The sequence below is a fragment of the Peromyscus leucopus genome, chromosome 7, assembly GCF_004664715.2.
Source record: "Peromyscus leucopus breed LL Stock chromosome 7, UCI_PerLeu_2.1, whole genome shotgun sequence".
Lineage (NCBI taxonomy): Eukaryota > Metazoa > Chordata > Mammalia > Rodentia > Cricetidae > Peromyscus > Peromyscus leucopus.
The window spans coordinates 71,057,332-71,084,331 of NC_051069.1; the positions used below are offsets into that span (position 1 = coordinate 71,057,332).

Below are 27,000 nucleotides of genomic sequence, written 5' to 3' on the forward strand. Positions count from 1 at the left end.
TTCATTTCTGCATTCATTTCTCTGCAGCTTTAATTTCTATTTTGGAAGTCAACCATAACTCTTCCATGATCAGTGTTAAACAAGAAAAGCAGAGGGAGGTGCTTATCTAGAATTAAATAAATGATAGCACATTGAGTGGGGTCCTGTGGAACCCTCAACAATGTTTCTTTCTGACATTAAGATATTTCCTTCAATAAACAACATCAGTTGGAAAGTTGTTGGAAAAGTAAAATGATCAGATCCTACCTGAAAACTGAATCAGAAACTTTGGATGCCCAGCAGACTATGATTTAACAACTATTTTAGGTCCTCATGATGAATGCTGAAGTTTCAGTGGTACTGGTTTAAAGAAATAAAACTGAAATATACAGTCTTGAGACTTAATCTAAAAAGTGACTGGAAATGAAAACATAGAAACCAAATTACTGCCTGATAAAATACCTGCATGCAGTAAATGAAGAGAGCAGCAGGCCTTAGAGCATCTCGTACTCCCAAGCAAAAATACTGAGTCTGCAATTCCAGAATTCACTGTTCACTTAGAGTCTGATTAAGGCTGCAAAGTTAAGAGAAAGCAAGCCAGCAAACAATCAGTGGCATCAACTGGATTTTAGGAGCGGTGTTTAATACTGTTCCATACTATCAAGTGAGATACATATATAAGCATAGTAAGAATCCAGGGGTAGAATATTGTCGCTTTTTTTTGTTTTAGGGCTAACTTCTGTTTTTCTTCCCCTTTTTCTTCCTGCATCCTTACTGCCCTTTTCCTCAGTAAGCATCTGTGAATGCTGTTTGAGATCTACTAAGACACCCCATATTTTAGGATGTGAATTATAGATATGTATAAGGCAGCTATTCTTTTCCCCTCAAGAGAGTATCTGTTTCTTATATCAATTTTAAGTAATTTTAAAGACATTTTGTTGGGAAAGCACAATTATGCAGGAATTCTGTACATTGCTTACTGGCAATCTATATGAATGTTAAACTATAACAATCATTTGAAAAGTATCCCAGGTAAACGAGATAAAAATAAATATGTTGCTGTGAATGAGCATCAGAAAATTATAGACAATAAGACAGAACAATTTTTCCATGTAAATAAAGTTTCACATCACAAAGGCAGAACTGTACCACTTGTATTTATGTCATGTTTCAGGACATCTAGAACCTTAAGTAACTGACCTTAGAATAAAACATGTTGAGTATATTTCTAAGAATAATCCAGACAACCGCACATTTCAGTATATGTGGCACACAGTCAGCTGAGAATACTTCAAAGGGATGTCTTGGGATGTTGATGTGCTAAAAGAGATATTAGAGTGGTTTGAGATGTACTTTGCCAGTGAAAAGACCCATTGTTTCACATCATCAATTAATTTGGAGAAAGTATATGACTGTTGTTTTCAGTATCCAATTTTTCTCAGAGTTAAAATAAATACTGCTTGTATGTCTTTAATACATTCTGAGTATTTCTGCCAGTGTGTGTGCCATAAAATATACAGGAAATTTCACTGAAATCTGGGTTTTAGATTTTCAGTGTTCTGGTGCTAAAAACACCTCTATTTTTTAAGTTAAATTCATATGAAAAATAACTGAGTTGCTTTTCTGCTTTCCCATGGTTTTAGATTCAGTGAGACCTTGGACATAGGTTTGCTCTCCAAAGTATTTCTGGGTCTAGTAAAGTATAATTTCAAATTAAGCTAATAATTATGAAATAATAGAAATTATTTTCATGAGGCTTGGTAAATTTTCCGATGTAAATTAAATTGTGATTCATAGAAGGAGTTTAAATTTTATGTTGAGGGATGTATCTTGGTGAAAGATGACTTCTGTTCCTTCTACATATTTTATAATATTTAAAGTTTCCTAATTTGTAATTAAAACAGAATATACATGCTTTATATAATATTTAAAGTTTCCTAATTTGTAATTAAAATAGAATTTACAGGCTTTAGGCATCTTGCTTTTGCCCATTGTTATTCCAACAACAAATACAGTTTACCCTGGAATTTAGTATAATTTGCCCATTTCTTTCCATAAAGTAGTATTTTTAACAGAATGCCCCCATTCTTTGACCTACTTCTTACAAATTAGATTGTAGTTTGCATATTTTAATACCTAATTTTATTAATAATTTACTGTGCTTTCAGTGACTCTGAAGCTGTTTCTACCTGTGCATTGTATGAATGTTTAACCTCATCTGACTAATTCTTCTTCAGCGAACCATGAAGCATCTCATCATATCTGTAATTTCTCAGCAGTTGTCGGTCCCTGGTGATAGGTTGCTTTGTGTGGCTGTGTAGCTGTGCAACAGGACTAGAGAGGCGGCAGGGATAGCTAGAGCCAGAGAGGTGTGTGCCCAGGTGATCTGCAGAGAGGGGAGGAGGGTGGAGGGGGGCAGGGAGGCAGAGACAGAAAGAGAGACAGAGACTGAGACAGAGAGAAAGACTGAAAGGAAGGACGGAGCCTGACCATGCAGATTGTGAACACAGCAATGGCAAGCTGAGGTGCTCTTTTATACCACTTAACAGCAACTGCATTATCAGTCCAGATCTTCTGCACCAACAAGTCTATGTTAGTAATCAGGAGTTCCCATAGGTATCTCACCATACTCCAAAAATGAATAACCACAGAGAGATCTGTAGTTTTCATTTTGTAAATTTATTTTTATTTTAGACATATTTCTGAAAGTGTTTGTCGCTTTAGTGTTGGTATACATGGGCTATTCCAGGTGTGGTGCTCACCATCCCTGACTATTTATTATGCTAGAATCACCTGATTTCTAGAGGTGATATCAGGATCTAGAGGTGAAGGATTGTTCTAAAGCATCATTGTTTTTCATTTTCTTTAGGGTTATTCTAAAATACAGCCAAAATTGAAACTGCTGTTTTAGAGGGCAACTTTTTTTTCAATATTAAACATAACTGCTTTTATTACCAGTTTGTAGTATTAATCCTACCTAATGTAAATCATTTTTAGTCATTGAAGTATTCATTGACATACTCCAGCTCTGTACTTCTGCTCTGTTCTTCTCTGAGATCTGTTTTATATTCCACATATAAGTACAGGCATGCATTTTTTGTTGTTGTTGTTTCAAAATACTGGAGGTAGGGAGAGAATAGAGAGGTTTTGGTCAAATGGTTCAAGATTTTATGTAGACAGGAGGAGTAAAGTTTGAAGATATCTACAGTACAGTGATCATAATTATTAATAGTGTGTTAATAGAAATTGCTGAAAGAATGTGTCTTAAATATTCTTATCACAAAAATGTTAGGTATTTGAAATGATGGATATATTAATTGACCTGACAACCATCTCACAAAGGGTACTTGTAACAGAACTTGTATTATATTCTTCATCTTAAATATAGTGATTTTACTTGTTAATTATATCTTTTATTTTATTTTATTTTATTTTGGTTTTTTGAGACAGGGTTTCTCTGTGTAGCTTTGCGCCTTTCCTGGGACTCACCTGGTAGCCCAGGCTGGCCTCGAACTCACAGAGATCCACCTGGCTCTGCCTCCCAAGTGCTGGGATTAAAGGGGTGTGCCACCACCGTCCAGCCTGTTAATTATATCTTAACAAACCAGAGAGAATAAGGCACTTGACATAGGCCCTTTGTGGGGGTGGGGAATACAACTGGGTACAGATTTTGACACACTAATAGCTCTGCTTGTGAGATGTGCAAGAATTGAAATTACTGGTGAGAAAGGACAGTGTAATAGGCCTTGCATTTTTAGGTAGGCTGATAGCATGGCTGGGTTTAGGATTGGACTGTTAGGAGGCTTTCAGGCTCCTATGTATGGCTAGTTAGCAATGGTTTTTCCAGCCCCTTTTTACTTTCTTGACAGTACATAGCAGTACAAACTAAGAGTGTGGCCTCATGAGCCACGCTACCTTCTGTACAGGAATGTTGACTTGCTTAGTCTTCAGCTGGCCTTATATAGGCAACAACCATAGGTTTTATGAGTTCACATGTACAAATGCTATGTTCCAAAGGGACCAAAGGCTGTTTCTCAAGCTGGAAGCAAAACTTGGGAATGTGTAAGACTCTTCCCCTGTGGTTCTGGTTTTGAAAACATGAAGGGGTCCTGGAGATAAGCTGAGGCTTGAGATTGTGAGAAGCCAAGAGACACCATTGGTGAAGGTGCATCATCAGTTATAGTAGAGATGCTGGGGTTAAAGGAGTCATAGAGAGAAATAGAAGCTTGTCATTGTAAGAGGCCACGAGAGGCCACAGGTGTAGTTGTAGCCACAATTGCAGGGGAGACCCCAGCATATTGGAGGTGCCAGGACTGTGGGATGACTGACCAGGACAGTAACCAGTGTAGAGTGAGGCTGGCTTGAGCTTACCAAACAAGATATATGTGCAGTGGGTGTCAGCATTATAGGTTCTAAGCTCTTTGGAGCCCAGAAGATCATGAGTGAATTTCAGTGTCAGATACTGAACTGTTCATAATATTGAGTTTAGGTTTTACTTTGAACTGTAACTGTGCTCTGTGGTTCTTCTCTCTTACATTGAGAAAGTATGTGACTTGTTTTGGATTTTACAGGAGCCCATAGTTGAGAGACTTTAGATTTTTAAGGAGATCTTGCACTTTTACTATGTTGAACTTTTTAAAGACTGTGGGCCTTGTATACTTTAACTGTACTTTTTATTGTGATATTTACATATGATCTTGAGGACAAAGAAAGGACAAGCTGTAGTTCAGGTGTTGTGTTTATATGTCAAATTTGACAAGGAGTGGATTGTGCAGGTTGGCTTTTGTCAACTTGACACAAGTCTAGACATGTCTAAATAAAAGAGATCTTAGTTGAGGAACTGCCTCCATCAAACTGACTTGTGGTCAGGTCTGTATGATATTGTCTTGACTGAAAATTTATGTAGAAGATCTGAGCCTGTCTGGGATAGTGCCATTCCAAGACAGGTGGGCCTGAGCTACATGAGGGAAGGTAGCCAAGCAAGCCAGAGGAAGCAAGCCAGTAAGCAACATTCCTCCTCAGTCTCTGCTTCAGTTCCGACCTCCAGGTTCCTGTCTTGGCTTCCTTCAGTGATAGACTGTATGTAATCTGTAAGCCAAACAAACCCTTCCTCCCCAGTTGCTTTCTGCCTTGGTGTTTAACACAGAAAACACTAGAACAAATGTGGAGCCCAGCAAGTCAATGAAAAGATTCCATATTAGTGCATTTTGAGACAAAAATAATTTAGTTTATTGAATAATTTACTGGCCGTAAAAAGAGAAGAAAAAGAGTGCTCAAAGGGGATTAGAACAGAGACAAAGTTTCTTTTGTTCTAACATGTAGATTCTGGCCCAGAACTTGCTGTGTAACACAGGCTACCTTTGAACTAAAACACATCCTGCCCCAGCCTCTCCAGTGTGGGATTACAGGTACAAGAGGCCCAGCTTGAGATAGAATTGCTTTTCATTAAAAATGATGGTCGCCTGTGTGATTTAGCTTTTAGTACTTACAAGATCTGAAAATATTTCATACTTAAAAAGAGAAAGGGAGGCAACTTAATGGGCCAATATTTTTCCTTTTCTTTTGGGTACTTGGAAGATAACAGTGTTAGACTTCTCTTGCAGTGCATGTGGTATTTACATAAAATTGCACATTACAATTCTGAACTCTTAGGGGTTAGTAGGTGTCCAGGGCAGACTCCTCTCACCTGGGTTAATAGACTTCTCAGGGACTCTTACTACCCAGGACAGACAATAGGTAAATACATCGGGATTCTTAAGACAATTAGAGGTGCGCTTTATGGGTTTTATCATGATTGTTGTCATCACTTGTAGGAAACACTATCAGTGGTCACCAAAATAAAGATTAAAGAGGATTTTATAAATGTCTTCTGTGTCGCCGGGCGGTGGTGGCGCACCCCTTTAATCCCAGCACTTGGGAGGCAGAGGCAGGCGGATCTTTGTGAGTTCAAGGCCAGCCTGGGCTACAAAGCGAGTTCTAGGAAAGGCACAAAACTACACAGAGAAACCCTGTCTCGAAAAAGCAAAAAAAAAAAAAAAAAAAAGAAAGAAAGAAAGAAATGTCTTCTGTGTCTTAGTACTGCAAGATTATTTCATTGGAGATGTCAAGTTATCTTAAGATGTAAGCTTAGCAGTTACTAGAGATAGTCTGAACTGTCATTAGCTCAGAGTAGGAGCTAATAACTCCTGCCAAAGAAAGGGCATAGGAAGTTAGAATTGCCCACTATAACCATATTAAAAGCAATGATGTCAAAGTACAGTGATGACCAAGATTGCCCGAATTTTGTGAGATTTCCCCTTTCCTTAATAGAAAATAATTAGCTTAGTACCTGTGACTGTCAATAAGGTTTTAGGAAAAAGTATAGTAACTAGTGCTTCACACTGAAATTTTGATGTTTTTTTTTTTTTTTTTTTAACAAGTTTTACATATCATAGACTGGTTTCAATATATGGAGTATAAAAAAAAATCTTGAAACTAGACCAACCTCCAAAGTCACCAGCTATACATAATAGGCTGTAAAAATCCTCTAGTCAGAATGGGTTTTTATCCAGGCAGACAGCTCAGACTTGGGACATTGCCTGATCAGTATTCCTATCTGTTTCTTCTAAGCAGATATACATTAATAAAATATGCATGGCTTGCATGAGGAAATCAGGATCTGGAGAGGCAAAGCCTACAACTATAGATTGACCTTTCCACATTGTCTTCCAAAAGTATGGAAATGATTTAGAGAGTAGAACTGAAAGATGAAAGAATTAGGGTATGAATTAAAATTACAGGTGTCTTGTATGCTTTTAAATTATGATATAGTAAGTTGATAATTTAGTTTGGGTGTTTATCAATTGAAAATTTATGGAAACACTGAAAGTTAGTTACAATATTTCTCAATACTGTTAAATTCAGAAATAAATACTGAGAATCTACTGAAATAGTGAAAATAATGAGCAGATACTTGAATATGTCATGTTCTCTCAGTGTGGTACTTGATTTTGAAGAGTAGAAAAGAAGAAAAAGTCTATTTACTCATTAGGAGTTTGTGTTTGCTTAGAGAGGCAAGATATCTTGAAATGGTTACATTAATTCATCAGTTCATTTCTTATTCAATACAATTCTTATTTCTATAGTTCCTATAGTGACAATACAGAAGTAATAGAATTTCTATTCATATAATAGACAACAATAACTATGAACCAACTTGTAGTGATATTGTTCCTCAATATATTGTGCACCTTAATAAACTTATCTGGGGTCAGAGAACAGAACAGCAGCTAGATAGACATAGAGGCCAGAAAATGGTGGCACATACACCTTTAATCCTAGCATTCTGGAGGCAGAGATCCATCCGGATCTGTTAGTTCAAAGCCACTGGAAACAGCCAGGCATGGTAAGACACACCTTTAATCCTAGGAAGTGATAGCAGGAAGCAGAAAGGTATATAAGGCGTGAGGACCAAGAACTAGGGATTGGTTAAGCTTTTAGGCTTCTGAGCAACAGTTCAGCTGAGATCCATTTGGGTGAGGACACAGAGGCTTCCAGTCTGAGGAAACGAGATCAGCTGAGGAATTGACGAGGTGTGGTTAGCTGTGGCTGGTTCTGTTTCTCTGATCGTTTAACGTTCACCCCAATACCTGGCTCCAGGTTTGTTTTTGTTAATAAGACCTGCTACACCAACTAGGAAGGGATAGCAGAGTCTGTTTTTTTTTTTTTTTTTATTTATTAATGTAGAAGAGAATAAAGCAGGCTGTGGGGCTGTGGTGTGGAATTGCTCAGAGTGGAAAAGAACAGAAAAGTTAGACTGGGTGGGCATTGAGTCCCAGAAGGAGGTGGCTAAGCCAACTCCTCAAAGAGAAGCCCACTCTGTGGTGGTAATCTAATTGTACTGAAATATTATTTTGATTGTATGTTAATAAATAAAGTTGTCCGGGGGTCAGAGCTATTAGAGCCATAGCAAGAGTGTGGCGGTGGTGGCACACGCCTTTAATCCCATAGATATCTGTGTGTTCAGGGTCAAAGCTATTAGAGCCATAGCAAGAGTGTGGCGGTGGTGGCACACGCCTTTAATCCCATAAGATCTCTGTGTGTTCAGGGATACAGTCAGCATTGGAGACATATGCCTTTAAGACCTAGGGGGCTGTACATTCAGACAGTGACGAGGCAGTCATGTGTTTGGGTTTACAACCAATGAGAAGGCAGAACGACATACTATAAAAAAACGAACCGACAGGAAGTGGGTCTCTTTTCGCGAAGCTGGGACAGCAGGAGGAAGGGTGAGATTTTAGCTCTGAGCTCTGACCTCTTGGCTTTCTCTTTTACATTGTTTCTGTGTTTCTTATTTAATAAGACGGTTGGTTACATCAATATCTGGCGCCCAACGTGACAAGAATCCATTAAAAACTGCTTGGCTTGGCGGCAGGTCCGCTTTCCCGCAAGGGCGGCAGGCGGCCCGCGGCGGCGGCGGCCCGCGGCGGCCGGCGGCGATCGGCTTCTTAGCAGGCTGGACTATCGGTGAGCTGCTTGCTTAAATCCTGCTTGCTTAAAGCCGGTGCTACAAACAACTCAGACCTGCCCTGCCGAACAAGGCCCTGCCTGTAAAGCCAACGCACGTGGTCGGAGCTTAAGGAAGCCAGACCCAAGCCTTGACTCGGCACAAGAGGGAACACGTGGCTGCATTTAAACTTTAGCCAGCTACGCTTTCTTGCTCTCTCTCTCTCTCTCTCTCTCTTTCTCTTTGGATTTACTCCTGGGACACTAGGTGGCTGCTTTGAAAATCCCCTCGGATTTCTACTGTTCTACGCAGATTTGGTAAGTCATAATATATCAGATATTTTAAAGGAAACTATCTAAAAGAGAATTTTTTTTCCACATTAAAAAACAAATGGGTTTTATGTGTACATTGGAAGAAAATTGGTTTTTGTTCGAAATTTTAGGCAGTCTGGCAATGGAACAACTATATAATATTAGTATTGGTGGAATTATGCACCTTATCACTATAATAATCCACATTTTAATATTTAAAAAGATAGTCAATTTAAGTGCCAGGATAACAGCTTTAGAAGAACTTGTTAAACCTGTAAAAATTCAGACAGAAGAAATTAACAGTGAAGTTGTTTCAAGTCGGGATCATAAGGTTGCAGAAAGAAAGCCTGTTTTCACACAGTCACCCTTAATTTATCCTGTAACCGTACAGCAGATGCCTGATCAAATGGCTACACAAAATACTTGGGCTCCAATTGAAATGTTGGATTTAAAAAGGTTTAAGGAGGCAATAGTATCTTATGGCATGCATTCCCCATATGTAAAGCAAATGTTAAACTCTTGGTCAACATATAATAGGATAGTACCACAGGACTGGTGGGACCTCGCACAAGGTGTTCTGGAACCCAGCCAGAGACTTCAATTTCTGACTTGGTTTAAGGAGGAGGCTAAAAACATAGAAAAACAATGGAGGGATAAAGGAATACAAGTTTGCCAGGATCAACTTATGGGCGAAGGCCAATATGCTTCAGCACAAACACAATGTTTATATGATGTCCAAACCCTAATTTTATGTCGAACGGCAGCCTTGAATGCATGGGACAAAGTTGAGGAGCCAGGAAAAAAATCTGAGTCATTTACAAAGGTGAAGCAAGGCCCAAAAGAGTCTTTTACAGATTTTTTACAAAGACTGGCTTCAGCAGTAAAGAGAATGGTCTCGGATTCAGAAGCTAGTAAGGCAATAATTGAATCTTTGGCCTTTGAGAATGCAAATGCAGCATGCAAAAGAATAATCAGGCCATTAAGGGCAAGATCTGCACCTATGGAAGATTGGATTAGAGAAACAATTAATGTTGAAGCTGATGAGCATGATGATACATGGGTAGGAGAAGTAATTTCAAAAGGTTTGAGGAGTGTTAGATGTTTTGGATGTGGAAAGCAAGGACATTTGAAAAGGGACTGTAGACAGGTCATTCCCAGAAACAATGTTTCTTCAAGGAACAATGGCAACAGAAGGCCCCTTCCTTCTGGAGTATGCAGAAGGTGTGGTAAGGGAAAACACTGGACCAACGAATGTAGATCAACAAAGGACAGACAGGGTAATCCTTTGCCTCAGTCTTCGGGAAACTCCCAGAGGGGCCTCGCGCAGGCCCCCAGTGCAAATCCAGTTCAAACCTTTCCTGCAGCCATAGAGGAAATGCCTGCTCTGGAGAGCGATTAAATAACCAAATGCCTATTGGAATAAATCATGCTGGTCAGGATGATGAAACAGAGAGAATAGAAAATTCAGGAGAAAACATAAAGAAAATTTTTTGGCAAACTTCTATTAATGAACAAAGACCAAAATTAACAATAAAAATAAATGGTGTTTTGTTGTCTGGTCTGGTAGACACAGGTGCGGACGTTACCATAATTGCACCAGAATTTTGGCATCCAACTTGGCCTCTTCAGGAGGTAAACGTTCAACTGTTAGGAATTGGGACATTATCTCAGGTGAAACAGAGTGCAAGATGGCTCGAATGTATAGGTCCAGAAGGACAGAGAGGAAAATTAAAACCATATGTGGCTAACATAACTATGAACCTGTGGGGTCGAGAATTGTTGCAACAATGGAATACTCAGATTAACATCCCTCCAATCTCAGAAACAAATCATAAACCAGCACATGTTACTGAGAGAAATATTAGAAGATATTGTTCTAATGAGTGGTCACCAGCCATCCATATTATACAAGAACAGGGCACAATAACTGATGATCTTCCAAAGACACCAACAGCTCTACCTTTAAAATGGTTAACAGACAAGCCTGTATGGGTCCAGCAATGGCCTTTAACAACAGAGAAACTCCAGGCTTTAGAAGAGCTGGTAGAAGAACAGTTAAATGCTCAGCATATTGAAGAATCAACCAGCCCTTGGAATTCTCCTGTATTTGTTATTAAAAAGAAATCTGGTAAATGGAGAATGGTAACAGACCTTAGAGCAATTAACAAAGTAATTCAGCCAATGGGCTCTCTACAATCTGGGATGCCTTTGCCTACTCTGTTACCAAAAGGATGGCCTCTCATAGTTATTGATTTAAAAGACTGTTTCTTTTCAATACCCTTACAAGAAAAAGACAAAGAAAGATTTGCTTTTACAGTGCCTACTTATAATAATTCTCAACCGGTTAAAAGATTTCAATGGAGGGTCCTCCCACAGGGAATGTTGAATAGCCCAACTCTGTGCCAATATTTTGTACAACAGCCATTGGAAGTGATACGTAAAAAATTTCCTAAATCTATAATTTATCATTATATGGATGATATTTTACTAGCTGACTCAAATGCAGATACTTTAGAAATAATGTTTGAAGAAGTAAAGAAAATTTTGCCTTGCTGGGGATTACAAATTGCTCCTGAAAAGATACAAAGAGGAGATTCTATTAATTATTTAGGATATAAAATAGAGCTACAAAAAATTAGACCCCAAAAGGTGCAAATTCGGAGAGATAGACTACAGACTCTTAATGACTTTCAAAGATTATTTGGAGATATTTCTCATCTACGAACTATTGTTGGGGTAAAAAATGATGAACTGACTAATTTGTTCAAAACCTTAGAAGGTGACAAGGACTTAAATAGTCCAAGAGAATTATCACCTGAAGCTGAGAAAGAATTAGCCTTGGTAGAAAAGAAAGTGCATGAAGGACACGTGAATCGTATTGATCCAAAGCTGGATTGCATTTTGGTTATTTTACCTTCTAGGCGTTCTCCTACTGGAATATTAATGCAGAGGGAAGATATTATATTGGAATGGATATTTTTACCAAATAAACCAAATAAAAAATTAAAAACTTATGTGGAAAAAATCTCTGACTTGATTTACAAAGGAAAACTGAGACTTCGTCAATTAGCAGGCATAGACCCAGCAGAAATTGTCGTACCATTAACTAAGGAGGACATTGAAAAATTATGGACAGAAAGTGAACCTTGGCAAAGAGCTTGCAGTAATTTTTTGGGAGAAATTAACAGCAAATATCCCAAAAGCAATAGAATTGATCTTATAAAGAGAGCTGAATGGATCTTGCCTCGAATTGTACGGCAAAAACCCATATCTGGAGTTCGTACATTTTATACAGATGCCAACAAAGAAGGAAAGGCAGGTTACAAATCAGAAAATTTAAGTAAAGTGGTTCAAAGTCCGTATAATTCAGTTCAAAAATCAGAATTGTATGCTATTCTGTTGGTATTAATGGATTTTTCAGAACCTCTCAACATAGTAACTGACTCTCAGTATGCTGAAAGAGTGGTGTTACATATTGAGACTGCAGAATTTATCCCTGATGCTTCAGAATTAACTTCACTATTTATTCAATTACAAGATACAATCAGGAAAAGGAATCATCCTTTATATATAACTCACATTCGATCCCATACTGGTCTGCCAGGCCCTCTAGCACAAGGCAATGATGAGATTGATAAATTATTGATAGGAAATGTGCTGGAGGCCTCAGAATTTCATAAAAAACATCACGTCAATAGTAAAGGTTTAAAAAAGGATTTTTCCATAACCTGGCAACAAGCCAAAGAAATAGTAAAGAAATGTCGTACTTGTTCCTTCTACAATCAGACGCCATTACCAGCAGGATGTAACCCAAAGGGTACTCAGAGAAATGAGATCTGGCAGATGGACGTGTTTCACTTTGCAGAATTTGGAAAATTGAAATATGTACACCACACTATCGATACTTATTCAGGATTTCAATGGGCAACTGCTTTGAGTTCTGAAAAAGCTGATTCTGTAATCACTCATTTGCTAGAAGTTATGGCCATCATGGGTATACCTGCACAAATCAAAACTGACAATGCTCCATCATATGTCTCTGTTAAAATGAAACAGTTTTTTGCTTATTACAATATAAAGCATATTACAGGCATACCACATAATCCTACAGGTCAAGCAGTTATAGAAAGATCAAACAGAACTCTAAAGGATATGCTAAACAAACAGAAATGGGTAACAAAAACCCCCAGAAATAGACTGCATAATGCTCTTCTAACTTTGAATTTTCTGAATGCCAATGAGAAAGGAACAACAGCTGCAGAGAGACATTGGATAATAGAAAAAACTACAGAATTAAATCAGCCTATATACTTTAAGGATGTGCTGACCTCAGAATGGAAACCAGGGTATGTATTACATTGGGGACGTGGTTTTGCTTTTGTTTCTACAGGAGAAGATAAGCTGTGGGTACCATCAAAATTGATAAAGGTTCGATTTGAACAAGAGAGACCTCTTAATTGAGGAGGTGATAGTTCATCAACCAGCATGAACATCCAATTTAAACTAACTTGTATCAATAACACATGCCTTTTCATTTAATCAGATAATAACTTGTCAAAAGGAAACATCCCCAAAATTAGTCTTGGGGAAAGGTTTTTGTTTTTGTCTTTTAGGAGAATGAAGGTTAAGGAATCTGAAGAACACTGGACAAATGAGACAACTGAAGAAAAGGGACAAATCATCTATCCCAAGAAACAGAGTGAAACGGTGTATGGGTATATATTATCTAAAAAATTTTTATGTCTTCCTAAATGTTTGTTTCTGCTTTTCTCTAAAGATTTAACATTATTGGTTTTCTAATAGTCCCAGTTCAATTAAAATTTAAGGCTGACTTTGGAGTTGGAGAATGGCTCTCTCCTTCTTTAAACTCAAGCATGTTGTTAAAAGGAAAATGCAAACTCCCTGTATCATGCCAGAATAAGAGCCATTTTCTGCTATGGTACAGGACAAAAGCAAAATTAATTAAGGGACTATTCTATTACTAATCTCAACTCTTTGATTCTATTCTGATTCTTTAAACTTTTCTCAAAGTATAAATTTTATATCAAAATTTACAAGATTAATATATATATACATTTTAAACTTTGTTAAGATATGAATGGTCACATAGAGTACTAACTAATTCTAGAAAATAGGCTAGCTGCATATATATGTTTTTGTGTTCGAGTCTCTTATCAGTTTTCTGCAGGAAATCACGGCCAGGCCTAACATCAACTGAAGTCTCCAGAAAGAAGATGGGGCCCCACAACAACAACAATTCCACGTGGACAATAATAATATCATTAAGCTGACAAACATCATCCACAGATCAGCTTTGAACGACAAGGTGCTCAGAGCAAATTTGAGATGACTAGCTGAGATGATCCAGTCTCAAAGACTACTTGAATAAGGACTTGAGATAAACCCTGAACTTTGGCATTATACACAGACTGGATAATGAAGGATATAGTTACCTCTCCTAGAATTTGACAATTAACCTAAAATTTTTCTTTCAGGATAAAGAAAACTTCGCCCATATCCAGCAGGAAGCAATTTTAAGAATACGACGCCCACATTCCCAAAGAGGTGGTGTGGGGCGGGTGGTTTTTTGGTCTTTTTAATGGGTTTTGGGTCTGGGATAATTTTCAGTATTTAGGGGGGTTGGTTACAAGTTATTGTCAAGGGTTAGGAAAAGGCTAAGCAAAGGAGATTAGATTTAAGGTTCTTGTTTAAAAAAAAAAAAGAAAGAAAGAAAAGAAAAAGACAATTACTAATTTTAAATACTTTACATTGGATTGGATTGTTTTATATTGTATACAAATTTGAAACTGATATTGTTAGAAAATGCTATATGTATATTTCTAATTGTATTTATTCCATCCATTTAACAATGTAATGCAAATTTCTGATCCTTGAATGTTATTATTATCAACTATTAGGATATAAAGAAATGAAAGCTAGTAGTTAGACATTATCATAGAACTTGTAGTCAGATTAGATATGTTTTAAAAATTAAGCAGAGATGTTTTAGACAGGTCATCTTCAAACCCTTCAGAGATCTACAGAATATGGCATTTAAAATGTTTTAATAACTTAGAAAATTTTTCTTTTTTGAGACATGTCAGCTCCTGGCAGTACTAATCTACTTCAGAGAAAATATGGGCATTGAAGAAACTGCATATGGAGTCAACTTTCCTTGTGGCAAAAGTTAGCCACTGGACAACAAAGTATCCTCGAATCAACAGGACAAAATGGACAGACAGAACACGAAACAAGGGACTACTGATTCTTGCCAAAACAAGTGTGGTGATGGCTTTATCAAAAGGCATCTTCTGAGGCCAGGACAATACGGCCCCATCCCTGAAGTGGCCTTTGCATCCGGAAAAGGTACGGTGCCCTTTTCTTCAAAGCAGCTTAACAGGCAGAGGGCCGATGGATTCTGTTGTACAATGGAACAGCAGCTGAAAGCTCATGCCTCTCGAAAGTAGACTGGCATTTAATAGAGGGATGTGGAGAAGAAGGGGATGCTGAGATGAAGCCATATATACACAGCCAAGAAGAATGGACAGCTGAATTTAAAAACTGTCAACAATTTCCAGAATTTAAAATCCTGAATCATGACAGGACACTAGTGGAATTCAGGTGTTTCTGGTACGTGGACTGCTCTCACCCAATGTGAGGTTGAACTGTTGACCTTGTGTACATCCTACTTCACAAATGAGTCTGTCAGATACACTAAGCCTATAGGCTGAAGATGATGCCCCAACACTGCAGAGAAACCTCAGGTGACTGCCCAGGCAGCTGGCTGTTTCTGTCAACTCACAAAATTTTTTGGAAGTTGCTTGCATGCACTTCCTGTTTTTATTTTTGTTAGCTAATATTATTCCCTTCTTGGGTCTCTGAGGGAGTTGAAGATTAGTTAGTTATGGTTGAAGATTAGTTAGTTATAGTTGAAAATTAATTAGGATAGAAAGTGCATTAGATACATCTTGGATTTACCAAAATAGGATAGATAATGGAATTATTTTCTCTGATTTGTCAAATACCTGTTTAGGTATTTATCTTGTATATATTGTATATAGTTATTGTACTTTTGTATATAGTTTTTCTTTTGTTAGTTATAACCTTTTGCTTTTTTTCTTTTTATTAAAATAGAAAAGGGGAAATGTGGTGGTAATCTAATTGTACTGAAATATTATTTTGATTGTATGTTAATAAATAAAGTTGTCCGGGGGTCAGAGCTATTAGAGCCATAGCAAGAGTGTGGCGGTGGTGGCACACGCCTTTAATCCCATAGATATCTGTGTGTTCAGGGTCAAAGCTATTAGAGCCATAGCAAGAGTGTGGCGGTGGTGGCACACGCCTTTAATCCCATAAGATCTCTGTGTGTTCAGGGATACAGTCAGCATTGGAGACATATGCCTTTAAGACCTAGGGGGCTGTACATTCAGACAGTGACGAGGCAGTCATGTGTTTGGGTTTACAACCAATGAGAAGGCAGAACGACATACTATAAAAAAACAAACCAACAGGAAGCTGGGACAGCAGGAGGAAGGGTGAGATTTTAGCTCTGAGCTCTGACCTCTTGGCTTTCTCTTTTACATTGTTTCTGTGTTTCTTATTTAATAAGACGGTTGGTTACATCAATACCACTCAGTGGTCTTCAGAAAAGAAAGATCAGCAAATAAAACTAAGCCAGAATGGTTGTGAGACAGAAAGGCTAAGTGTTGGGGCTATGACAAAGGCCATGGAGGAGCAGCTGTACTACTTTTGTGGGCTTTTCCATGGGTAAAATTATCGTGGCAGTGGAGAGCCCCTTTGGTTAAATTAGCTAGGAGACTTGAACTGCTTGGTGTCACTTCTGTGCGGATCGGATTGTCAGTGGGAGAGGAGCCAAGACTGCTGGGTAGGAAGGAGGCTATGATATCACAGAGGAACTTAATAACAACTTTAGCCTAAGGTGGAATGGACAGCTAGACTAGCAAAGCTCCTACCTTTACAAGGTAGAAAAGGTGGAATCCATGGAAAGAGATTGCAGCTGCTACTGAGCTTAGAAATATTGAACAATAGATAAATATAATGAGAGAAAGTAGGAGGGCATTGTGGGAGTCATGAAGGTGTTATTTGTAATGGTACAGAAAAGGCTTAAGCCATTGTTCTCTCCAAAAGTAGCAAAATAAGTATAAATTAATAGGCAGCAATGATTCTCCCATCAGTGTCATCTGAGAGCTTTAAAAACTATTGACTTTTGGGCCCCAGGTTTAGAACATCTAGTGTATTTAGCATGGAGTGTGAGCTGACTGTATTGGGTTTTAAAAGACCTGAAACAACTCTCTTCTGCAGGTAAGACTGAACATCAGAGAAATAAGGTGTTTCAGAATAACTTCTTGTATCATAAGAGATTTAGAGTCTAGTAGGGAACAGGTAAAACATTCTAAATGCATGTGTTTGGGAACAGAGAACAGCAGTGCTTTTTGAGACTTACGTATTTCCTTAATTCTGTGTCTGTGAAAGAGAAAACATTATATTTGATATAAATAAGAGACACTCCTGAAATGTTTATTTGAGATACAAGTTTGATATCTTCCCCATGGAAATATTGAGTGTCTGTCAACTACTCAATTTTAGCTATTCAATTGTAATATATTCCCTTTATGATACAAGTTAGGGAAATACTGCAGTGACTGAAAGATTTCACTACGCTAGTTTTTTGGTTGTTTTTTTTTTTTTAATAATGAATGTATAGAAGTTACTTCTAGACAGCTCTGTGTAGTAGTGAGGTGTGTAAAGATAAAATACAAAAATCTACTGGAAAACCATTTAAGTTGACTTTGGCGTAGAGCTGAGAATAATGGGTGGTATAGAAAACAATGAAAAACTAGGGTAGAACCTTTGAAGAGGATGCGTGACACCAGCGCAAAATGTGCTTTTTGAAGTTGGTATTGAAGAGCCTTGTGAGTTTCCTAGCAGGAAAACTGAAGAGTAACCTAACATTTATTTGCCATATGTTATACATGATGCAAGGAGTATGTTTTCCTTAAGGTATCCCTTTATGTTATCTGAGTAGTACGTTATTTAGACAGAAGAAATGGATAGGAGACAGAACCTTCCCTGTCTTATCCTTGCTCTTTATATATAATTATATCATCAAAGCAATAAAAGCGTCCGTGGTATAAAACAGGGTTTTATTTGTTTAATGTTGCTTAGTTCTTACTCAGAATTACATAGTCTGAGATATGGCACTAGACCAGGAAGTCTGGGTCTTTCTTGGAACATACATTCTTAAGGGTGAAGACAAAAAGCACCCGTGAAAGTGGTCAGGAAGTGACAGTGACAGGCTAGGGAACCGAAATAGGAAGATAGCATGAAGATTCATCTGGAGGCTTCCTTAGGTGACAGCAGTTAGAGAAGGGATGTCTGAAGAAATGACATCTAAAGAGATTTTGAATGACGGGAAACCAGCATTGACAAAATTGTGAATGAGGCTTGAGAGACCAATTCACATAGAATGTTCAATGCAGCCGGGCAGTGGTGATGCACACCTTTAATCCCAGTACTTGGGAGGCAGAGGCAGGCGGATCTCTGTGAGTTCGAGGCCATCCTGGTCTACTAAGTGAGTTCCAGGAAAGGCGCAAAGCTAAACACAGAAACCCTGTCTTGAGACCCCCCCCCAAAAAAAAAAGAATGTTTAATGCAAGGGAGGGTTCTAAAATGAGAATAGACTGAACAGACTGAAAAACTTTAAGGAACAGAAAGATAAGCAAGATCAATATGTGTTATTGTATGAGGCTCACAAAGTAGATTCTCAAGTTTTAAACATTGGAGACAGAGGGATGGCACTGATGTCGGGATTAAGTATACGGGAAGGTGCTGATTTCTTTCAGACTTGGGAGGTTTTAGGTTCCGAGGTCAATCATGTTGAGATAATAGCCAAAATGTGGCTGAATATAAAATGTTCTCACAGTTCACCTGTTTAATTTCTGACACTTTGCTGGTAACACTGTTATGGAGGCTGGAAATCCTTTAAGTGGTGGGTCCCATGCAGGGCAAGTTTTGAGATTTATAGATTTGCTGTTTGGTCCCCTTCGATATAAGCAAGTGTTTTTATTATCCTTCTACCTAGGATAACCTAGGTCTTCCATAACACCTTCAATTCTATGAATGGCTTCAGTAATCTCAAACTGAGCTAAAGAGAATACTTCCTGAAGTTATTTCCTGTTAGGCATTTGTTCATGTGATGGGTAACAAAATGAGATGACAATATCTGATTATCTCAGTACTGATGGCCACACCCTGGGATGTCAACATGCTGAGCACTCATGTAAATTTGTTCACTGTACTGCCTCTCATTAATTTTTTTCAGAAATTCTGTAGTTTACCCCATGTATCCTAAACCTAGATATCGTAAGTTCAAATCAGAAAGAAATAGTTATTTTTAAAACTTACGTTGAATAAAATGCTAATAATTATTTTGTAACAAATAACTTACTTAAATGCTGTCACCATTTAAAAACAGGGACTATAGGCAGCAAAGAAAACCAATTAGTTGAGAATGGGTTGGGATTAGAGATATAGATTTGAGAGTCTTCAGTGAAGTAATTCTTTGAAGCTGTTTGATGGAGATATTCAGGAAGGTGAAATTGGTCAAGAAAGCCACAGATAAAACAGTACAACAATGAAGAAAGTTCCCTTTGGGGAACTAGAAGATGTTGTAGGAAAGAATCAATAAGGAAACCCCAGAGCCTGAGCACTCGAAGGCATGAGGAATTGTGGTATCAGATTGTCTAGGTCAAAGTCTGCCCACAAATGCTCATTTTGTTTTTTATTCAGAAAAGACAGTTCAGCCAAGAGATATCATGCCATTTGGTTACATTTACATGTATATGACATTTCTCTCTCTTTGGTACATTTAAAGATAGAATGGTGATGTACATCGCTATTCTTGGATAAAATACAGCTGAAACCTTTAATTTGTCAGCGTTTTTCAAATATGCTTCATCACATGCTAAAATATATATTCCTATAGGAAGAAAGAAACACTTGCTTATAATTGAAACACTGTTGTTAAGAGCTCCCAAATTGACTGTCCTATACCAAATGATCAGGCTTGAGATCATATAAACACAGGTGACATGGACTGAGCAGGTTGTATTTATGAATTTAGGAATATATACATATATGTATGTGTGCATATATATGTGTATATGTATATGTAAAGAGGCCATGAATTTGAGAAGTGGGGTCATGGGAAGGATTGGAAGGTTGGAAGGAGGAAGGGAAATTTTAATTTTATATATATATATATATGTATATATATATAATTACATTATAATTAAATTTAATTATCTTATAACTTCAAAAATTATAAAAGGTATTATTAAAAACAGAATTATGAGCCGGGCGGTGGTGGCGCACGCCTTTAATCCCAGCACTCGGGAGGCAGAGTCAGGCGGATCTCTGTGAGTTCGAGGCCAGCCTGGGCTACCAAGTGAGTCCCAGGAAAGGCGCAAAGCTACACATAGAAACCCTGTCTCGAAAAAAAAAAAAAAAAAAAAAAAAACAGAATTAAGAAATGACTTTAAATAACATTTCTGTTTGACCACCAGGTGGCATAAACATTACTTTTACATTATTCAATGCATGAGTTTATGTTGGATAATGACTATTAATGCTTGGAAATCATAAATGGTAGTGGTAAATTGTGCATCCCTATGCTGAATATATTTGAATGGATGTTACTTGATTTAATCATAATATACGTGTGTGTGTGTGTGTGTGTGTGTGTGTGTGTGTGTGTGTGTGTGATAGAGAGAGAGAGAGAGAGAGAGAGAGAGAGAGAGAGAGAGAGAGAGAGATTCTTTCAATAAGTATTCAAATTACCAACCAGGTAGAAAGCAGGCATTAAACAATAGAAACATCCTCACAAATAAACTCTTCCCTCAGAAACTTCTCCTTTCAGTATGGAATCACTATTATATTCAAAACAGATTAAGATGGGTAGTAATGACATGTATGTAAGGCTTTTCTAAGCCTGGGGAAAACTTGGACAGTTTCACAGAGGATTAGAGGCTAGATTTGAAGAAAAATCAGTATGTATCTGGGACCAGTATGTGCAAATTCATCGCTATGGGAAACAGTGTGACAGGTTTTGTGAACTCTGTGTGACTTATCGTTGCATGCATGAAATGAGGGTGGAGATAAATGTAAACTAAATAAAAATGTGGAGAGCAAACAGTGATAGGAATTGTGTGCTGATCTGAGGACCTTGGAGGGCTCTGCTCTATCACATGAGAGAAGCTTCTGGAATATTTTCACTAAAATGGTACTTTAGTGAAGGTAGCCTAGAGGAGACAGAACTAGAGGCTGATTGATTATGTAGGTGAAGATGTTGCATTAATTTGTTCAGGAGATGAAGGTGGCATGAGGAAGTGATTGGAGGAGGGCATACTTAGAAATGAATATCCTGATTATTAATTTTAAGTTTCATTTCAGATATCTGGGAACTCTTTGGTTTGGGGTAAGATTATTTGTGCCAGTAGACTGAGTACAATAGATTGGGTTGCCTCATCCAATAAGGTGAATGCATGACTAGAAAAGAAAAGCTCATTCTGTTCTAGTAAGGGACATTTCCTCCTTCCTTCCGGACATTTGGGGAAATATTTCTATGACAAGGTATGTTACAGGAAGGCACACACTTTATTTTGTGGAATATTATTGAGATCTATTTTTCAAATGATAAATGGCTTTAAATTAGAATTTAAAAACAGATCAATGTAAGGCCTATGGTTCAGCAAAATGAAATAGAATATCTATATGATTCATTATGTAAGAGACACGTATAGAATTTGTAGAGAGAATCTGTAGGTAGTATTTGTTACAGCTTTTAGTTACTATCTCATTCTCTCAATTTTTGTATATGATACATATTTCACTATAGTCTTAGGTATACTAGTTTTTTATAGCAGTGGTTTATGTTTATTGAGTATGTAATGTTTATTAGAGTATAATATCAATTTGTTTATGCACACTCTATCTCTATTAAATCTACCAATTAACATGTTAGGAAGATCATATATACAAGTTGGAAAGTTGCTATTTTCAGCACAATAGTAAATTAAAAATGGTCCTCTCTTTCAGTAGGATTTCTATTTACTCAGGCAAGTTTTTTTTTCTTTTCCTGTGCAGAAGCCTCATAATTTTATACAATCTTATGTTCATTTTTTTTTTGGTGTAATTTCTTGAGTTATTGGCATCCTTGCTTGTGCTTCTATCTTAAGGATTTTTCTTAAGATTTCCTCTAATAGTTTCAGAATTTGAGGTCTTACATTAAGGCCTTTATTGTTTGAGTTGCCTTTTATGCAGAGTGAGAGATGTGGATCTCATTTCATTCTTCTCGTGTAGAAACCCAGTTTTTCAGCAGCATTTGTCGGAAAGGCTATCTTTTCTCCAATGTATTTTTGACATCTTTTTCTAAAGTCCCCTGGCTGTTTCTTTGAGGACTTCTATCTAGTTTCTCTGTTCTTTTTACATGTTTGACTTTGCACCACTACCGTGTAGTGTTGCTACTGTGGCTCTGTAGTATAGCTTGGGATAGGGATTATTATGTCTCTAGCATTCCTCTTTCTGCTTGGTGTACGATTGTTTGGAGTTTTTGTGCTTCCCTATTTTTTCTCTCATTCTGAGAGGAAAATTGTAGCTAGAGGTTTCCTGCCTGGCCCACTGTCAGGACAAATCTCTCTCACCTGCCAGTCCCACAGCCGCTCAGACCCAACCAAGTAAACACAGAGACTTATATTGCGTACAAACTGTATGGCCGCGGCAGGCTTCTTACTAACTGTTCTTATATCTTAAATTAATCCATTTCTATAAATCTATACCTTGCCACTTGGCTTGTGGCTTACTGGCATCTTCACATGCTGCTTATCATGGTGGCTGCTGGCAGTGTCTCCCCCCCCACCCTCCAGTTCTCTCAATTCTCCTCTCTGTTAGTCCCGCCTATATTTCCTGCCTGGCCACCGTCCAATCAGTGTTTTATTTATTACCAATCAGAGCAACAGATTTGACATACAGACCATCCCACAGCAGAAATTATTTAGCATTTTAATTGAAATTGCCTTAATCTATAGATTATTTTCAGTAATATGGTCATTTTCACATTATCCTGCTAGTCTATGATTGTAGGAGATCTTTCCATCTTCTAGTGTATTCTTCGATTTCTTACGTAAGTGTTTTCAAAGTATAGGTCTTCGTCCCTTGGTTAAGTTTATTCCTAGGTATTTGAATTTTTGAAGGTATAGTGAATGAACTACTTTCTTCTTCAGTTAATTTCTAGCATATAGAAAAGCTACTGGTTTTTGTGTGTTGATTGTGTGTACTGCTACTCTGCTGAACATGGTGTCAATTTTCTAGTTGGAGTCTTTACGATATTTGAAATCCTGGATCATGCCATCTGTATTATGCATACTGTGGCTTCTTTCTTTACCATTTGTATTTCATTTTGTTTATTGCTTTCCCTTTTATTTCTTTCTCTTGTCCTATTACTCCACTAGAACTTCAAGTACTATATTAAAAAGAAGTGGAGAGAGTGAGCACCTTCATCTTCTTCCAGATTTTAGAAGAATTGTTCTCAGTTTTCCATTCAGCATATAACGCACTATAGGATTGTTGATAATAGCATGTGTTATTTGAATATGCTGAAACAATCTTGCATTCCTGGAATGAAAGCAGCTTAGTTGTGGTTTATGATCTTCTTAATGTTTACTTGATTTCAGTTTGCTATAATTTTCTTTAAGAAAATCATTATTGGTAAATAATTCATGTAGCATACAATTTGCCTATTTATACAATTCAGTGTCTTTTAATGCAACATATTCAAAGGATAGTGCAGCCATAGCCACTTTCAATTTTAGATCATGTTCTGAAAATTTCATGAATGAATATTGTATTGTAATTGTATTTATTCCCCATTACCATCTTATCTTCCTCCATGTTTTCTGAACCCCTTGTTGTTGCAAACTATTCCCTTTTTATGTCAATCTCTCTCTCTCTCTCTCTCTCTCTCTCTCTCTCTCTCTCTCTCTCTCTCTCTCTCTCTGTGTGTGTGTGTGTGTGTGTGTGTGTGTGGTCTTGTACAGGTATCCTTGGCTGCTCTATGTTTATGATTGTAACAGCCATGGCACATCTAGAAGAGACATTATTTCATAGCACTCTTCCTCATCCTCTGGGTCTTATACTCTTTCTTCTCTTCCACACCAATCCTGGGCCTTGGAGGGATATTAGCAGATGCTGTGTTGAGAGCTGCATACTTAACACTCACTTATTCTCAATACTTTGACCATTTAAGGGTCTCTGTACTAACTGTTGCCCATTACAAAAAAACAAAACAAAACAAAACAACTCTTTAACCAAGTTTGAGAACAGCATTAGTCTCTAAGTATAAATACAAATGTTTAGAAGACAGATTGACTTTGGGTCCATGTAGCAAAACATCAGTAGTACTCCCCCTTTCCCCAAACTGGCCTGTGGCCTCCTGGGATCGGGTTTTGGCCAAATTTATAATTCTAGGCATGGATTATCTTCCCAGGGAGCTAGTTTTGAATCTAATAAGGAGGTAGTTGGTGACCACCCAAACAGTCATGCCACTATTTCACCAGTGGATAGATCATGGTGGTCATCTTGGTCTTGTAGCTCACAGAGGCCAGAGCTGGGTAAGACTGTTAATGATCTTTCCTGCCAGTACCCTGGATTATTTATCAGGAAAACTGGTCTGTAGATTTTCTTTTTCTTTTTTTTCGTATTTTTCTTTTTTCATTTTTGTTACTGTTGTTGTATCCTTATCTACTTTAGGTATCAGAACAATACTGACTTCATAGAATGAATTTGCACAGCGTCTTTCCTTTTTACTTTGTGGAATGGTTTGCAGAGTATTGATGTTAGTTCCTCCTGAAATGTAGGGTAGAATTTAGCCTTGAATCTGTTCAGGTCTGGACTTTTCTTTGATGGCAGACATTTTATTACTGCCTCAGTCTTGTTACTTTTTATGAATCTGTTTAGGATGTTTATATTTCTTTGATTTAATTTTGGTAGGTTATAAGTGTCTAGGAACTAAATCATTGCTCCTTCATTGTCCAGGGTATTTGTTTGTTTGTTTCTTTGTTAATATTTTTTATTTAAAATTGTTTACATACAATATATTTTGATTATGTTTTACCATCCGCAAACTCCTCTCAGATCCTTCCCACCTTCTTACCCACCCTACTTTATGTTCTTTCTCCTCTCTTTCCCCAAAAACAACATCATAAAACCATAAAAATGAATATAAAAAAATTAAGGAAAAAAAATACTCCAAAATGGAATCAAACTTCCACAAAAACACCATGGAGTTCTTGTGTGTTAATCAACTACTCGAGTGCCTGGGGCCTGCCCTGGACTGTGGTTGATATTCCCAGTGACACTCGTTTGAGAAAACTGATTTCCCCTTTGCCAGCATTTTATCAATTACAAATAGCTTGTTGATGAGGAATGGGATCCAGTGTCCACTTCCTTCTCACAGTGCAGGGAATGCTTAAAGCTTGAGCCTGTGCAGACCTTGTACATGTTGCCGCAGTCTCTCTGAGTTCATCTGTGCATCCGTCCTGTAGAGTTTGCAAGATACTGATTTTTCAAAGTCATCAATCACCTCTGACTCTCACCACCTTTCCTCCTCCTCTTCCAGATAGATCCCTGAGCCTCAATGGGATTTGATGAAGACATTTAGCTCTCCGGAGTTGTTCATTGACACATTGTCAAACTGTGGGTCTCTGTGTTAATTCCCATCTGCTGCAAGAAAAATCTCTCCTGAGCAGTGAGTGAGGCCTTGGCCTATAGCTATAGAACCAAGCCATTAGGGGATATTTATTGTTATATTGCTTTGGCAAACTAATAATAGTTAGGCTTTCTCCTAGGATCATCTCTAGGACGTATCTAGTTCTTGGCCACTTTAGCAGTATCATGTATGGGTTCCCTATGAACCAGGCATTGGGACTGTTGTAAATTCCCCCTTTCATCCAAAATTTATTAATTTGAGGTCCCCCCCCTCTGGTTATTTTGCTAGGGGTTTAATCAGCTTGTTTAGTTTTTCAAAGAATCAGCTCTGTATTATTCTTTTGTTTCCATTTTTATTAATTTCTTCTCTAATCTTCATAATTATTTAGTAGTTGATAAATTTTAAAAATTAAAATATCATTATATCATTTCCCATTCCTCCTCCTCCCTCCATTTCTTCCCATGTCCCCCTCTTCACTTTCTCTCAAATTTGTTTTCTATTTCTTTAATTATTATTGTTACATATATATAATAATAATTAAATGCAAAAACATATAAATAAAACCTAAGTCTGTTTGGTGTTGCTTGTATGCCTATACCTTCAGGACTGACCACTTGATACTAGATAACCTCTAGAGGCTTTTCCCCGGGGAAAATATCACTCTACTACCAGTTCTCAATTGGCTTTTCTTCTTGGATTGGGGCCTTGTAAGATTTTCTGCTTCCATGTTAACATACCTACCTTCCTTAGGCAGCCATGTTGTTGAAGCATCATGGGTCTAACTTCTTTGGCATTTCTACGTGTCATAATCTAACATCAGATGTTCTGGTCCTTGGACTCTTACAAGCTGTCTGTTTCATCTACTGCAATGTTCCCCAAACCACAGGTGCAGGTGTTTCGTAGTAGATGTATCAACAGGGATGGGGCACCCTGATCTTTATAATTTTTTGCCATCTACTACTTTTGGTTTTTATTGTTACTGTTTCTATAAGGCTTTCTGGTACTTAATTAAGTTATTTCAGATCTCCCTTATTCTTTAAGGAAAGCATATTACTGAGAACGTTCCTGTTAGAAATACCTTAGCTATATGTAGCTCAGAAGTTCTCATAAATTATGTTTCTATTTGTATATGATTCTAGTTACTTTTAAATTTCCTCCATGATTTCTTTAGTGGCCCACTGGTTATTATAGAGTGTGTTGTTTAATTTTTGAGTATTTATGTAGTTTTGTATTTTTAAGACTTGCTTTGTGGTTTATAATGTATGTAAAATACTAAAACAGTGACAGTTCCAGGAGCTGCTGAGAAGAATGTATATTCTGTTGGACAGGGTATGTGTGTTGTACATATCTGTGAAGTCCACCTGGTATGATGTTTTCTATTGGTTTTGAGATCTCTGAACACAGATCCCAGCATTTGTGTACGTTCTGATTGCTGCTGTGGA

The 27,000-nt window shown here is 37.5% G+C and overlaps 1 protein-coding gene across 1 annotated transcript in view; it reads left to right on the forward strand.

Annotated features, from left to right (window-relative positions):
* The window catches only part of Mei4 (meiotic double-stranded break formation protein 4), a 134,228-nt gene that overhangs the window by 41,265 nt on the left and 65,963 nt on the right, over positions 1–27,000 (forward strand). The window lies entirely within an intron of this gene.